Source organism: Pleurodeles waltl, chromosome 7, assembly GCF_031143425.1.
Source record: "Pleurodeles waltl isolate 20211129_DDA chromosome 7, aPleWal1.hap1.20221129, whole genome shotgun sequence".
Classification (NCBI taxonomy): domain Eukaryota; kingdom Metazoa; phylum Chordata; class Amphibia; order Caudata; family Salamandridae; genus Pleurodeles; species Pleurodeles waltl.
Genome location: NC_090446.1, coordinates 43057475 through 43074459, shown reverse-complemented (window position 1 = coordinate 43074459; position 16985 = coordinate 43057475).

The following is a 16985-nucleotide window of genomic DNA, read 5'->3' as shown; positions in this document are numbered from 1 at the left end:
AAGCCCTCCCTCCAGACCATTAATACACTGGAGAAAAAGTAAGAAACCACAGAAAGTGTTTGGGAAGACAGCCTTAGGTAATATGGGGCATTGGGTTCAAAGGTCATCTAGCATATACCTTGTATACTGCCTTGGGTAGGAGGCACATACCTAGAGCCCATTTATTTCCAGCAGGAGAGATGCCATTTTATGCTGCTAAGAACGTTTATCAGAATATTGTATAGAGAAATATCATCTGATAGAAATATACTGTCCTAAATATACTTTAAGATTATCATCCCATTGAACATAGTTTTTCAAATATTTAATTCAATAGGGCAATGATTTTGCTGGTGAAATTTAAGACACAATATTTTTGTGTCTGGGAATGGTCTAAATAAATCGTTGATGTGGATACGCCTGCCTGTGCACGCATTCAAACTATGGGCATATATGCGTCGAGTTGCGTCATGAAGGACTGCAAACAACCCTTGGCAAACCTCAAGATCGGCATTATCCTTTAAAGGCAAGCCCTACTGGCTTTGCAAATATTTCTTGTTAGTGTATGTTGAGTCTTTCAGTAGCAAAACCACATTTTGCTGGTGCAGCAAACAGCCCTGCACTTTTCCTAAGGCTCCAATAAAGTCCAAATTGCAGATTTTTCCTTTCAACGGTCTTACTGACTTTGGGGCAGAAGCCATACATTTTAAACAGGATTACACATATTCTGACAACAAAATTCTGGTGCCACGTCTGATGGTTGGCTTATACCTTTCATGTAGAGTATTGGCGACAGAGCAACTGTAATGATGGCTGCTTTAGTCCCAGGCATCTACCCATTGTACTCATTTAATTTGAAAATGAAAAGCACCTGAAGAATGGTTTCCAAAAGACGTACGCTTGTTTGTAGCAACTCCACTGCTTAGCCTTTTTTGGCATTTATAGCCTATAATTTCTCTTAGACTACCTGCACATGAAATGTTCATCGACAATACATTGATGAAATATTTTTCCCAACTTGCTGTGTTGGGGAAAGTGTCTGAGTTCTTCTTTTTTCCATAACATGAGCAGAACGGTGTGTGTGTTCTGGGAAGATGGTGCCACATAAGATTCCTTCTACAGATAGCATGAGACCTCTTTCTCTCACTGTAGGAGGCTGGCCTGGCTTATAGTGGGTACCTGGTGGTACTTACACCTTGTGCCAGGTCCAGTTATCCCTTATTAGTAGATTAGTAGTGTTCTAGCAGCTTAGGCTGATAGAGGTAGCTAAAGCAGATCACCTTAGGCTGATCTAGGAGACATGCAAAGCTCCTACTATACCATGTATATCATATAGCACTATAGCATAAGAATCACAATACTCAGAGTTACTAATAATAAAGGTACTTTATTTTAGTGACAATGTGCCAAAAATATCTCAGAGGATATAATCCCTTAGGAGGTAAGTAAAATACACAAAATATGCACACAAACCAAAATCAGGTAAGGAAACAGTTACAAAAGAAGTGCAAACACTGTAGATTGCAATGGGATGTAATAGGCCTAGGGGCAACACAAACCATATACTAAGAAAGTGGAATGAGAACCACTTAGGGACCCCAGACCTAGTGTAGTGTGTAGAGTGTCGCTAGGAGTGTAAGAAAACACTAAGGGTCTCCAAGATAGCCCACCCCAAGACCCTGAAAAGTAGGAGTAAAGTGACCCTTCTTCCCCAGAAACACACTAAAGTCGTGATAGGCTATTCAGCAAAGAACACAACTGATTGCAAAGTACTGAAGACGGGTTCCTGGACCTGAGAACCTGTAAAGGATGGGGACCAAGTCCAAGAGTCACAAAAGTGTCCAGGGTGGGCAGGGGCCCACTAAACCCCGGATGAAGGTGCAAAATGGCTGCCTCTGGGTGAAAAAGCTGAAGATTCTGCAACAACGAAAGATGCCAGGATCTTCTCCTTCACACAGAAGATTTCCCACGGCGTGCTGGAGGATGCAGAGTTGTTTCTATGCAGAAAAACCACAAACAAGCCTTGCTAGCTGCAAAGGTTGTGGTTGAAGAAAAAGGGTGCTGTCCGGGTCCTGGAAGGACCAGGAGGTCACCACTTGGATGAGGAGACAGAGGGGGTACTCAGCAAGTTGAGCATTGCAGGACAGAGTGCTGGGGACCTGGGCTGTGCTGTGCTGTGCTGTGCATGAAGGATTCCTTGCAAACGTGCACAGAAGCCCTACCAGCTGCAGTTCACGCAGTACACAGGATTACTGTCTGGTGTGGGGAGGCAAGGACTTACCTCCAACAAATTTGGACAGGTGGACCACTGGACTGTCGAGGTCACTTGGATCCAGCTCCTGTGTTCCAGGGTCAACGCTCGTCACGATGAGAGGGGACCCAGAGGACAGGTGAAGCAGACGTTTGGTGCCTGCGTTAGCAGCGGGAAGATTCCGTCGACCCACAGGAGATTTCTTCTTGGCTTCCAGTGCAGGGTGAAGGCAGACAGCCCCCAGAGCATGCATCACCAGGAAACAGTCTAGAAAGCCGGCAGGATTAGGCGCTACAATGTCACTGGTAGTCTTCTTGCTACTTTGTTGCAGTTTTGCAGGTGTTCTGGAGCAGTCAGCGGTCGATCCTTGGGAGAAGTCGAAGAGGGAGATGCAGAGGAACTCTGGTGATCTCCTGCATTCAATATCTGAAGAGAAACTCACAGGAGAGACCCTAAATAGCCCTCAGAGGAGGATTGGTCACCTAGTCAAGTAATCACCTATCAGGAGGGGTCTCTGACGTCACCTGCTGGCACTGGCCATTCGGAGGCCTCCATTGTACCCTCACAGCTCTAGATTCAAGATGGCAGAGGTCTGGGACACTCTGGAGGAGCTCTGGGCACCACCCCTGTGGTGGTGAAGGACAGGGGAGTGGTCCCTCCCCTTTTCATTGTCCAGTTTTCCACCAGAGCAGGGGCTGAGGGATCCCTGAACTGGTGTAGACTGGCTTATGCAAGGAGGACACCATCTGTGCCCTTCAAAGCATTTCCAGAGGTCAGGAGAGGCTACTCCTCTCATGCCCTTAACACCTATTTCCAAAGGGAGAGGGTGTAACATCCTCTCTCAGAGGAAATCCTTTGTTCTGCCTTCCTGGGACAGGGCAGCCCAGACCCCAGGAGGGCAGAAGCCTGTCTGTGGGTTGGCAACAGCGGTAGCTGCAGTGAAAACCACAGAGAGCTGGTTTGGCAATACCAGGGGTCCATGCTGGAGCCCCGGAGATGCATGGGATTGGCACCCCAATACCAGATTTGGCATGGAGGGACAATTCCATGATCTTAGACATGTTACATGGCCATATTCAGAGTTACCATTGTGAAGCTACATATAGGCATTGACCTATATGTAGTGCATGCGTGTAATGGTGTCCCCGCACTCACAAAGTCCGGGAAAATTGTCCTGAACTATGTGGGAGCACCTTGGCTAGTGCCAGGGTGCCCTCACACTTAGTAACTTTGCACCTAACCTTCACCAAGTGAGGGTTAGACATATAGGTGACTTGTAAGTCACTTAAGTGCAGTGTAAAATGGCTGTGAAAAAACGTGGACGTTTTTTCACTCAGGCTGCAGTGGCAGTCCTATGTAATATTGGTCTGAGCTCGCTATGGGTGTAAAAAGAAATGCTGCAGCCTATAGGGATCCCCTGGAACTCCAAAACCCTGGGTACCTAGGTACCATATACTAGGGAATTATAAGGGTGTTCCAGAGTGCCATTTAGAATTGGTGAATATGGTCACTAGCCTGCTAAAAGTCCACCTGCTGGTAAGGCAGCTTCAAGATTGGGTTTTCCTCTACCAATATGAGTAAAAAGATGTACTGCTGATAGCTGTCTGTTACTTCTGTGCTGCAGAGGATTTCCTGTGTAGTTGCTGGCATTCAACCATATCACCTATTTTCCATCTCCAAAAGGTTGGCCTTGTCCTTGTTGCAAAGATCTTGTGGTTCACCTGTCACCTTGCTAAAATGCATTTTACACTAAAGCAGATTGGCTTTATGCCTGCAAAGTACGTTTTTAGATGAATACTTTCAGTTTTTTTCAGTTCACTCTGCCTTGTTGGGACTTGTGTCAGTTTTGAAGTGTGACTGGATCAAAAACTTCTGAGACTAATGTATTTTTGCAGAAAACATTTTCAAAAGCTGATGTTTCTGGTTTCGTGATCTTCTCTTAGTATGCTTGTCTGAAGCTTCAGATTTGCAGCAGATGAATTAGCTAATACAGAGTGCACAAGGATAAATCACAGGTAAAAGACATCACGCCATCCACTATTCATAAGGATGCAGTGACAGTTGTAATCCTGTACAGTGTAATGTTTAATATCCACAAGGTGGCTGTTCGGCTTTTCATTCTTGGAATGGTCTCCCTTAACTTTTTGCCTCTGTTTCCCAGGTTGTTGATGTGTGCTGGACTCTGGTTTTGCTGTTTTTGTTACTTTGGACACTTTACCACTGCCAACCAGTGCTAAAGTGCAAGTGCTACTTTACAAAATCTGTATGTAATTGGTTCATCCATGATTGGCATATTTGATTTACTAGTAAGTCCCTAGTAGAGTGCAATAGAGGTGCCCAGGGCCTGTAAACTGCTACTAGTGGGCCTGCAGCACTGGTTGTGCCACCCACATAAGTAGCTCTGTAATCATGTCTCAGACCTGCCACTGCAGTTTCTGTGTGTGCAGTTTTAACTGTAAAATTTACTTGGCAAGTGTACCCACTTGCCAGGCCTAAACCTTCCCTTTTCTTACATGAAAGACACCCCTAAGGTAGGCCCTAGGTAGCCCGAAGGGCAGGGTGAGGTGTATGGTTAAGGTAGGACATATAGTAATGTGTTTTATATGTCCTGACAGTGAAATATTGCTAAATTTATTTTTCACTGTTGCAAGGCCTGTCCCTTTCATAGGTTAGCATGGGTGCTACCTTTAAATATTATTAAAGTGTAGATTCCCTTTGGGAGCGGATTGACATGTGGAGTTTGGGGTCTCTCAGCTCACAATTTAAAAATACATATTTTAGTAAAGTAGATTTTAAGATTGTGTGTTTGAAAATGCCACTTTTAGAAAGTGAGCATTTTCTTGCTTATACCATTTCTGTGCCGGTTTGCGGATTTCCTGTCTGGGTGAGTTTGACAGTTGGGCTGGTTGCACCTCTCACTATACAGTGACACAAAGGGAGCTGGGGTGTAGTCTGTATTTCCTGATGAGACATCTGTGCTAGGAGGGAGAGGAGGACTGGTCACTCACACCTGAAAGGGCTGTGCCTGCCCTTACACAATGCAGTCTCCAACCCCCTGGTGAGTGTCTGGGGCCTGGCCTGGGCAAGGTAGGATTTCACAATCAAGAGAAACTTTGCTTTGAAGTAGGCCTACTTCAAAGCAGAAAATGGGTATAAGAAGGGCACCCAAAACCACAGACTTTAGAACACTTCTGGAAACCAAGAGCAACCTCTGCCTGGAGAAGAGCTGAAGAGCCGCCCTGCCTGTGACTGTGCTTTGTGGAGCTATCCTGCAGTTGCTGCTTCTGCCTGTGCAAGAGGACAAAGACTGGACTTTGTGTTGCCTTCCTTCTTGTGACAAACTCTCCAAGGGCTTGATTTAGAGCTTGCCCCCTGTTGTTTGAAGTCTCTGGAGAGACTCCTACTCTGCCAAGTGGTGCACATCCAGTTCCTGGGATGCTGAAAGGAGAAGCTGGCAGCCTAAGAGTAAGAAATCCACGCAGTGACCACCGTGAGGGAAAAAGATCGACGCAACTCCAATCTGTGGCTGAAAAAGTGATGTGCCGCCGGATTCGTTGCTGAAAATCAACGCTCGCCTGCAACACGACCTGAAGATCGACGTCCGGGGCTGGAGAAACGGTGCACAGCATTGCTGACGGAGGCTGGTGATATCGCAACCCGTGGTGCGTGGTTTTCGGATCATTGTGCTGCTGGATTTCTGATGCAAACACTGCTGGGCATGTAAAAACGACACAAGTCCTGCCCGGACCCGAGAGTGCTGACTGGATCGACGCATCGCTCTCCTGCGAAGAGAAGAAACAACGCAAGCCGACCCGACTAAAGGAGAAACAACACAAGCGTTAGTTTGTGTTTAAAATTACATGAAGACTCTTATTGCACTTTTATTGATAACTTGACTTGCATATTGTGAATTTTTGTCGTTTTGGACTTGTTTTGTTTAGATGAATATTTTCTATTTTTTTAAACCTGTGTTGTGTCATTTTGTAGTCTTTTCTTTAAGTTACTATGTGTGTTGGTACAAATACTTTGCACCTAGCACTCTGAAGTTAAGCCTACTGCTCATGCCAAGCTACCAAGGGGGTAAGGAGGGGTTAGCTGAGGGTGATTCTCTTTTACCCTGACTTGCGTCAGGGTCCTTGCTTGTACTGGGGATAACCTGACTGCCAACCAAAGACCCCATTTCTAACAGTGGCTAATTTTTTAAGCGAGTGTGTCTGGTTTAGGTGTGTGCATTGTCTGCGGAATAGTGGCTTAGCATGTCCATTGTGTAAACATTAGGAAATGGGGGAGGTGAGCCCTATAATCTCCAATAAGAGGAAGCAGTGTAAGAATAGAAGTGGGGTTTTTAGTGGCCAGTTTATGCAATGTTGCAAATCTTCCTCAATGGAGACCTTGACTTTTCTCTGATGATTATACAAGTGGTGGTGACTAGTTGAGTAGCTTGATTCATTGCTCTGCGTAGCATGCAGTCTTTCTCCCTGGTCTCTCTCACACATGTCAGCATGGGATTAGGGGCTTTACAAGAGTCAGCTATTTGCTTTTCAGTCATTGAGTGCTTCAGTCATTGGCTTTAGAATGCCGGGTGCTCCACACACAAGTGCCTCTAAAGGATTCATGGTCTGATGGTTTGATTTTCCATGGATTGTAATCAGCATAGTGGTTAAATCTAGGAGACAAAATCAGATATCCTATTAGCAGAGAGTAGGCTGCAATGCTGGGAACCTTTCATCTTGGAAGCTGATGTTGTGTGGTTGAAACACTGATATGTGACCCATCTTTATCATATGGGCCAAACTTCTGAACCACAGAAAGACTGACAGGCATTTTTATGCCACAGGAAGCAGGGAATGATCGGGATGTTATTTATGGCTGGATTGCAAGATCATATTCTGTGCAATCTTTGCAATTCAAATGGTGGAGAGAATTATATGCCTGGAAATCAGGGAGGATAGAAACACAAAAACCATATACATTTTTGTTGTCTAGTTGTTCTGGGCCACTATTAACTGTATATTATCCCTCCTGTTTCTATCTTCTATGTTAACAGTTTTGTGGAGGACAAACTGAGAATGCACCATTTGTATTTAAAGAATCACTGCAAACACAGAAATAACCAAGTGTGAACAGGTGATATCTGCATTGCTTTTATGTAATTTAATGTAATCTTGCTGTAATTTTGTGTAACTGTACAAAAGCAAATTACACAAACTTGGCACACACCGAATGCCAAGTGGCAAAAGTGTTAAACTTTGTTAAACCATAGTATTTTGTACTGGAGTACTCTTCCAGGACTAAATATATGCTTTACATTACACACGCACTCTAGCACTATTATGAAAAATGTGTGCACTGGCACACCCTAAGATGAAGCACTACAGCGGGGGGACAAAAAGCACCATATGATAGTTAATATGGCACTCCTGTACTCACCTCAACACAACAACATTCATTGCACTACATCAATCTGCCCATTAGATACATTACAGCCCAAACAGAGCAAATTTTTTGTGATTCAAGATTTACTCTTGTGTAAAAAGCCTAAGCAATCAGCACTGCTGCAACCCCTGTTCACTCTGCCCCTAATAGGAAACCAGTGAAAAGAATGCAGAGAGGCATCATCTCGCTTTGTGCCCAAAGACAAACTTGATTTAATTTGATCCCTGTTCTCTTGCATTCATGCTCAGAGATCATTTTAAAATGCCTCCTTGTGATTAGCATATTATATATTGTTTATGATTCTTGTTAGAAATGGGGTCTTTGGTTGGCATCCAGGTGACCCCCTGTCCAAGCAAGGACCCTCACTCTAGTCAGGGTAAGTCACACACAATCCAAATGATCCTGTGCCCACCCTCTGGTACCTTGGCACTGAGCAATCAGGCTTAACATAGAAGGCAATGTGTAATGTATTTGTTCAATAAATCATGCAATAACACCACAAAAATACACCACACAGTGTTTAGAAAAATGTATAATATTTATCTGATAAGATGCAGGTCAATACGATTGAAATGTAATAAGTATATGTTGAGATATCACTGTAAAAGTGATATAAAGTGTCTTTAGTCTCTAAAAAGCAATAAATGTCTCTTTCAAGCACAAAGTACCTGGTTTGCGTTCAAAATCTTCGAAAAGAACCGCAGAGGAGGAGATGCATGGAAAAACAAGGGGGTGTGAGTCGATTTCTCGGGCCGCACACGGTGATGCTTCGTTTAGCTTTCACGCAGGGACGGCTGTGCGTCGATTTCCGTTGCTCGGTCGTGGATCCTCTTCGGTTTGTGGGGTTTTTGGATGCCCCGTGGATGATGTGTGGATTTCCGGCACTGACAGGACAAAGTCACAGGGGCTGCGTCGATCCGGTGGGCGTTGCGTGCAAATTTCTACCGCACAGCAGGCGCTGCGTTGATTCCCCTCTAGAATTCGGGCTGCGTCATTCCGGCTTGGCTTTGCATCAATCCAGTTTGCCGTGCATCGAATTTACGGTTGCTACACTGGCGCTGTGTCGATCTTCTCGTTGGGACGTCGGGCTGCATCGTTCCGGTTCAGCGTGCGGTGAATTTTTCACCACGGTGCAGGCTGTGCATCGTTTCTGGCAGGCTGGGGTTCGATTTCGCCACACAAGGAGTCCTTCTTGTAGAGATGAAGTCTTTTTGGTCCGAGACTTCAGGGAAGAGAAGCCAAGCTCTATCCACGCCCTTGGAGAGCACTTCTCACCACAGCCAGAGAGCAGCAAGGGAGCTGTCAACTAAACCCAGCCAGATGTGGAGTGTAAGGCACAGGAGGATTTAAGTGCAGAGAAATGCTCACTTTCTAAAAGTGGCCTTTCTAAAATAGTAATATTAAATCCAACTTCACCAGTCAGCAGGAGTTTGTATCACCATTCTGGTCATACTAAATATGATCTTCCTACTCCTTTTAGATCAGCAGCTACCACTCAAACAGTATATGATGGTAGCCCCAATGTTAGCCTATGAAGGGAGCAGGCCTCACAGCAGTGTAAAAATGAATTTACGAGTTTTACACTACCAGGACATGTAAACTACACAGGTACATGTCCTGCATTTTACCCACACAGCACCCTGCCCTATGAGTTACCTAGGGCATGCCTTAGGGGTGACATAGGTAGAAAAAGGGGAGTTTTAGGCTTGGCAAGTACTTTGAAATGCCAAGTCGAATTGGCAGTGAAACTGCACACACAGGCCTTGCAATGGCAGGCCTGAGATATGGTTAAGGGGCTACTTAAGTGGGTGGCACGATTAGTGCTGCAGGCCCACTAGTAGCATTTAATCTACAGGCCCTGGGCACATGTAGTGCACTTCACTAGGGACTTATAAGTAAATTAAATAAACCAATTGGGTCAGATCCAATGTTACCATGTTTAAAGGGAGAGAGCATATGCACTTTAGCACTGGTCGGCAGTGGTAAAGTGCGCAGAGTCTTAAAACCAGCAAAAACAGTATCTAAAAAGTGGAGGGAGGCAGGCAGGCAAAAAGTTAGGGGTGACCACCCGAAGGCTGTCAGGTCTAACAATGCTTTAACTAAATAAAAAGTTACTGTGATTTCTTTAGGTTAGGTTCAGGGACTAACATAAGTTGATGCTAGGCTGAAACATTGACACAACATGTCTAAGTGACTGAAATGTACATTTTTCGGGGGGGAGTGGTGGGAACATTGCGGATCTTTAATCTTTCGCCTGACATCGTGTTGCACGATGGTTAAAATTCTTAAAACAGGGTCTGCATTCCACGAGTCATCTTTTGATTAAGAAGCTCTCTGTCCCCCAGGTAGTTAGCGCCCCAATAAAATGGGTTAAAGTTGAGTGAAAATTAAACTTGCAGAGATTCTTGTAGTAGGTTGATTGCAGGTTCATATTTTTAGCTGGAGCGACATATGCCTTGTTTAACATCGATTCTCATACTGCGGCAAATGCAGTTTTACAATTACCATGATGACAGCTTGCATTGATACAACCTATTCAACAGTCTTATTAAAGGTGCAACTGGCAGCCAATGAAAGCGTGGCATTAGAGATCGCTGTTTCAGGCAGACGGCGAGGCTGCAGTATTTTGGCTATTTTTGTTGGGTTTACGGTAGAGGTTCGAGGTCACGAGTTTTTAGTCAATAGGGTCCCATATAAGAGCATCGTTTTCATTCGGTCTTGGTTTTCACGGGTGGTGCTACTGCCACGAGGGGCGGCAGGATGCGATTTCTTCATAAACATCGATTCCCGTTAACCATTGCCGACACGCAAAAAACATATTGGTTCATTTGGGCAGTGGTGCAACAAGGGCCCAGGAGGCCCAGCGGTCCGGGTGGGGGGTGGGAGCTCTAGGCGGCCACTTAGCACAGTTTACTGTCTGGGTCCAGGGGGAGGGCCCCCCTCAAAGTATTCTGCCCTTTTGGAGTATTTTTGCTAGACACACATACATTTCTGTTTTTGTTTGGTTATCAATTTAGAATTGTTTTTATGTGTGTGTTGGTTTTAAGGGGGGTACATTTCACATACACAGGCTTTTTTATGTTTTAAAGCACGTAAAATAAGTGTTACGCAAAGGAGGGTAGTCTAAAAGTGTTCATTTGGTGTGTATTTTTATGATTGGATGTTTTTATGTATTAATTGGCTTGAAGCATCTTACGGCTTATTAGAAGTGGTTCTGTGGCCTGTTGGTGAGGATGACACAGTCAGAGTTCATAGGAGCGTAGGATAAAATCGCATGGTGTATATACAGCATTGTCCCAGCAATACTGAGTTATTGCGAGTGTATATTTGAGTGAAACCTGTTATTCAATGTTGATTCTGATGGCGCTTCGTCCTTCCTGTTTCAGTCACCCCTGAAGAAGGCATTGTATCTCGAAATGCATTGGGTATACATTTCATGGATGAAGCGTGGACTGTGAAATGCGAAGCCATTAAATCATGGATGGTTACATCTTGAAATGATTACATTGTTAATAAACATGAAAGATGTGAATATTTATGCTCTGTTTTTCTTGAACTGCATTGAACTAGGATCTATGGGCCATATGTACAAACACATTTTCCCATAGACACAGAATGGGCAAAACTGCTTGCTACATCTGGCCCTATATGTTTTAAGTAGGTAAAAAAATCACAAATCCCACACCCAAATCATCACCACTTACTGTGACATCGACATCAAATGGGTCACATGTTCTGAACTGACGGATGAACCTCATGGTTGTACTTGTTGCATTTTCAGTCACGTAAAGGAGCCTGTGGTTTTGTATCGTGTCCAATATCGGCCTAAATTCGCCAAGAGCATGATAGTCCTGAAATCAAACACAATTTGCAGATTAATAATCAGTACAGAGAGATCACTTTCTTGATTTTGAGTCTTTGTAAAACATGTTTTCATCAGTTTGTTTTAGGTGGTCAGTGCACATATTTATGTAAGTGTACTTACATCTTATCAAAAATAGTAATATCACTATTAGGAGTTAAAGGAAGGTAGATATTATAATCCGCTGATTTACATTTGTAATACGTCTGTGCACATCCCCCCTGTTTCTCTGCTCTGCTCAGCCAAGCTTATGAGGTCATAGAATGTTGGTGAGTGACTGAAAGGATGAGGGCAGTTAGAAAGAGTGGGCTGAGTGGAGAGGATGCTGCTCCTAGCGCAATGTTCTACCAAGTAACCTGTAACCTCTTCAATAAAACTATAATTGGTTAACCTATGTGAACTGGCTACCTGACGCGACAGCACTACAAGCTCTGAGACAAAAATGTATTTACCCCCATCTAAAAGCATCACTAATACAGGGCAGGAATTGGCTTTGTTGAGGATTTTTAACCACACCAGTGGGTGGACCCAGCTGGACCTATCCTTAAAACTTCAGTTTCTACCATTTTAGATTTTTAAAGAATGTTGCTCCCTTGGATTGATTTTTGCCACACTTCCCAGGAAGTGGTTATCCAAGAGGGTGGTGCCCTGCCTCTGGTTGGACAGCTGCCCCCCCTGCTTTTCACCCCAGGAGCAAGGATACATTTGGCAGAGCTGCATCCACACCTCAGAACCTGCTGGACCCCTAACCTGCACCTGAAGGACTGCACCAGCTGCACACATGGGTTTCACCACAAAAAGGACTTTGCCTGACTTAAACTGGTTCAGGAAGGGACTCCCTGTCTGCTACAGGTGAAAAATAGCTAACCAGAGTCCCCTGCATCAAATCCTAAATGAACTGACCAGCTCTCCATTGGTTATTTTGGAGTTTGAGCCAGGTGCATTCTGGGGGTTGGAGTCCTGCCCGTCAGGGAGCATCTCAGAGCTTCTGGAACTTTGTGGTGAGCTGTGGACTCCTAAAGGACCTTCAAAGACTTTCTGGAAGAAGATCCAGATGTTTGAAGAAGATTGGAGAACTTTTGGTAAAAACCTCCATTAAGGAACCACCCCACCCTGCCGTGGTGAGTTAAGCCGGCTTACCTTGCAGGTCCATCCCGCTAAAAAGCTCCAGATCCCCAGAGCTCCAAAAAAAAGTCTGAATGTAAAAAGCTGACTTCCCACACAGTGTATCTGAAGAGGGCTCCAGAAAGGACAGATCGGATTGGTGACTTTCTTGAAAAAAAAATTCAGCAGGACAAAGGCCCTCACTACGGATTTGGAGGGCGGCAGAGGCTGCCCACTAAACTCTTTGGGTCAGAACACCGCCACTCCGGTTTCCACCCCCTAGCCCTATTATGAGTTGTCCCAGCAGAAAACTCACCACAACATTGATGCCGGCTCGTAATCGAGCATGCAGCAATGTTGCAGTGCATCAGGTGCGTCAGCACCTGTCGCGCTTTTCACTGCCTGTAATTCGGACAATGAAAAGAGTGACAGTGCCATCCATGGGGGCTCCTGCACTGCCCATGCCAAGTGTCTGGGCAGTGCAAGGGCCCCCATGGGGGCCCCCGGTCTTCATCAGCCTTTGCATTGCCGTCGAACAGCCATGCAAAAGCCAGCAGAGAGGGGGCATGTAATCCCCAGCACTGTCCTGGATAAAGACCATCAGCACGGCCAGGCCCTCGGCCCTCCTACAAGTGGCATTGCTGGTGGTCCAACCCCCACTGGGAGTGTGGCAGTTTTAAGACTGCCACACTCATAATGAGGGCCTAAGTCTGAAGGTAAACCTTTGACTGAGACCTCCCGCTTGCTGTAGCCGAGCAGGGCTCCATCGCGGTTGGCATCATACTTTGATTTTGCCAAGGTTGAGATGCGCCCAGCTCTCCCAAGTGGTGTTTTTTAGTTTCCGTGCGCTAAAAAACATACATTTTTTTAAAATTAATATCTCCGGTTCCCCTAAACTGATTTTAGTAGTTTTTGTGTCAAATTAGAGGTAATAATATTTGCTATTTTTATAAATTGATTTCAGATTTTTAAACTGTTTCTTTTGTTTTATTTTATTATTGTTTTGTGATATCTGAATGCTTTACACACTTTGGGCTTCATTACGACTTCGGCGGTCCTTTCACAGGACCACCAAAGCTGCTGCAGGCAAAAGACTGCCAGTACTTGGCAGTCTTTTGCCACCATATTAGGAGTGCTTTCGCCCACTGGCCCAGCAAAACACTCACCACAACATTGACGCTGGCTCGTAATTGAGCCAGCGGCAATGTTGTGGTGCATCGGGTTCTACAGCACCCATCGTGCATTTAATTGCCCATAATTAAGGTAGTGAGATGCGCAATGGGGCCCGATGCCCCCATTCCACCAGTCTTTCCATGGCGGTGTTAACGGCCATGGAAAGGCTGGAGGATGGGGACTTGTAATCCCCAGGGCAGCACTGCTTGTAGCTCTGCCCTGGTGGATTACAGTCTCTGGGACTGCCAGGCTGCAGGCTGGCTGCATCCTGGCGGTGTCGACCGTTGGACAGCGGCAGCTCTGCCACGGTCATAATGGGGCAGTTGGACAGCCCTGTCTGCAGCGGTCAGACTGCCCTGTCTGCGGCGGTCTTCAGACCTCCAGCCTCGTAATGAGACCCTGAGTCTCCTACGTTAAGTCTTGTTGCTCTTTTCCAAGCTATGAAGGGATGAGCTGGGGTTAATTTATCTAGACCTAACAGGACCTAGTGGGGTTAGTGGCCTATTGTTAAGTGTTGGTACTTATAAGCCCTTACCAATAATCCACTTTCCAATACTTTTTTAGAAGGCTTTCATGCATTGGCCTACCTAGGCTTGATAAAAACCTTGACCTATGTGTGTATCTTTAAGAAACATTTCTAGGTTGGTCTGCCTTTTTTGCTCTCCAATCCAAGTAATCATTGAGATTACGCTAATTCTCCTCCAACCAACCCTGATCACATACATCACATCCATCTCTACAGAAAGCAACATCACTGGATTTCCCAGCATCACTCTCAGTGGTGTCAAGTCTTTACCCTGTGTCTTTATCCTGAAGACATTATCACACAGTTAAGCACCAAAGAGGCCTTTTATTGTTACTTTACAATCCTGTACTTTTCCATGCAAATAAGTATATTTAAAATGTCATAACCATGTTGGTTACAAAGGGAGATTTAAGGGTTGTTGGAAAGGGCAAGAAAGAGTTCAGGGTGATAATGACTATTAAGTAGTTTTTATGGTACAGGAAAGTAAGGTTTGAAAAGTGGTTTTATGGTTAAAGGGTGGTTATAGGATAGTAAGGGTTTCATAGGCTTTTTTGGATTCAGAGGTGGGTAGTGGTAAAGGGTGGTGAGGGCTTTTCCAGTTAAAACGGCAGGTAGAGGCAAAGGGTGCTAAGACTTTTTAGGATTTCTTTGTGGTAGAAATAAAGGAAGCTAAAAGAGTTGTACAGTTTAGATGAGAAAACAGGTAAAAGGGAGAAAGTAAGGGTTTAAAAGAGCAGAGGTATATATATATATATATATATATATATATATATATATATATATATAATTGTTATATATGTTCCTAAAAACAGAGGCTAAAAGAATGTTGGATAGGTAAAGAAGTTAGTTAAAACTATGTTTTAAAATGAAAAAAAACAAAACACTGAAGTTCACCACAGTGTGGTGTAATGGTTAAATCTGAAGTATAAATCATAACTGCAATCTGAAATGTCAGAAATTATGCAATATTACAGTTATGGAATGACAATCTTAACCAGGCTTACACTACTGGAGCCAAGAAAAGGCCCATGGATCCAGCCTGTTACACAAAGTTTTGCAATACACATAAGGTTTTTCGAGCAGTGCACCTTTAGTGTTCTACAAATATGCATATATATGGAATTGGTTTGGTTTGTGGTCAGATGACATCTCCCCTGCTGTTAGCTCCAGATTATGAAATTGTGTTCTAAAGTGTAGGGGCTGAACGTATCAGCTATTGAAACAATCTTACCACTTTAGTTAACAAATTAACTTTTGTTGCAGAGTTTTCTGATAGAAATCCTGAAGCATTAGAGTTTGGGAGCACAACTGCGTGATAGGTTCTCCATTTTTCTTAAGACCATTGTCATGGCCAGCTTCTCAGAGATAGTATTCTCAAACAGGGAAACCAACTTCACAGCCATACACATAAAGGTTATGTGGGATGATTGCAGATTAAATTACCGGTTCCTCAAGAAAGACAGGCTCTGTTGCACTATATATATGTGTGCTATAATGTTTGTGATTACATTAATTCTAGCTTCAAAACCGATTCATTTTAATGTACCAAGTTTATGTTTACAATTAATTTATTACAAACTCCTTTATTTTACTTCTAATTGTAAATAATGCATAACTATTCATTACGATTATAGTATAAATCTTTTATATACTAAACTATTCAGTCCCCCAAACTATACCCACTTCTGAACCTTAAAAAACATACTCCAATTCATTACCCAACTCTGTACCCTAAAGCAACCTTGTACCACTATCACTTCTCATGCCTGAACCCCACAAATCACTTGCCCGCAATCACTACCCACCACTAAGCCCAAAATTCCTTACCGGTACACTACTATTCACCCATGAAACCTAAAAATCACTTGCACTCGACATCAGTATTCACTTCTGAAAACTAAAAATGTCCCTACCCCCACAGCACTGCAGACACCTGAGCCTCAAAAAACCTTTTCCACACAAACTAATCACCTTTGAACTCACAACCTACTACTGAAGGCTAAAAAAAAACCTTACCCCAAATAGCGCTACCCAGGCCTGAACCTCTAAAATCACTCAGATCCCAAAACAGTGCCTATCTCTGAACCATAAAAATATTTTGTGAACACAATTATTTGAAGTAATTTAATTATACATGTTGACTTTACTATTGATTACGACTTGCTTTTTATTTTACTTTTTATTGTAGATGTTTTAGGGAGTTTGCATAAATTAAATTAATAGTTCTTTTAATTTTAGCCATGAGTATATTACTATTAACTATTAATTAACAGTGAATCATAACGTATTTTTATTTTCAGGATATGTAATTTTTTTATATGTTTATAAAGATATATATGCCTAAATATTTACACACACACACACAAATTTGACCCCTATTTCGGTAGGCTCCTTAGGAACAAATTGTTGACTCCTGTGCTTTTACTGTTTTTTTAACAAATTGAAAAATGTATTGCCCTGGAAGCAAAAGCAAACCTGTTTTGTTTATCTAAGGTTAACTGAAGTCTGTGTAATTCTATACAACTGGGGTTCAACCATATTAAAATAACAAAACCATGAGTTCTAAGTCTAGATTTGGGGCCTGATTACGACATTGGCGGACGGGATACTAGGTCACAAACATGACAGATATCACACCCACCATTTTACGAATT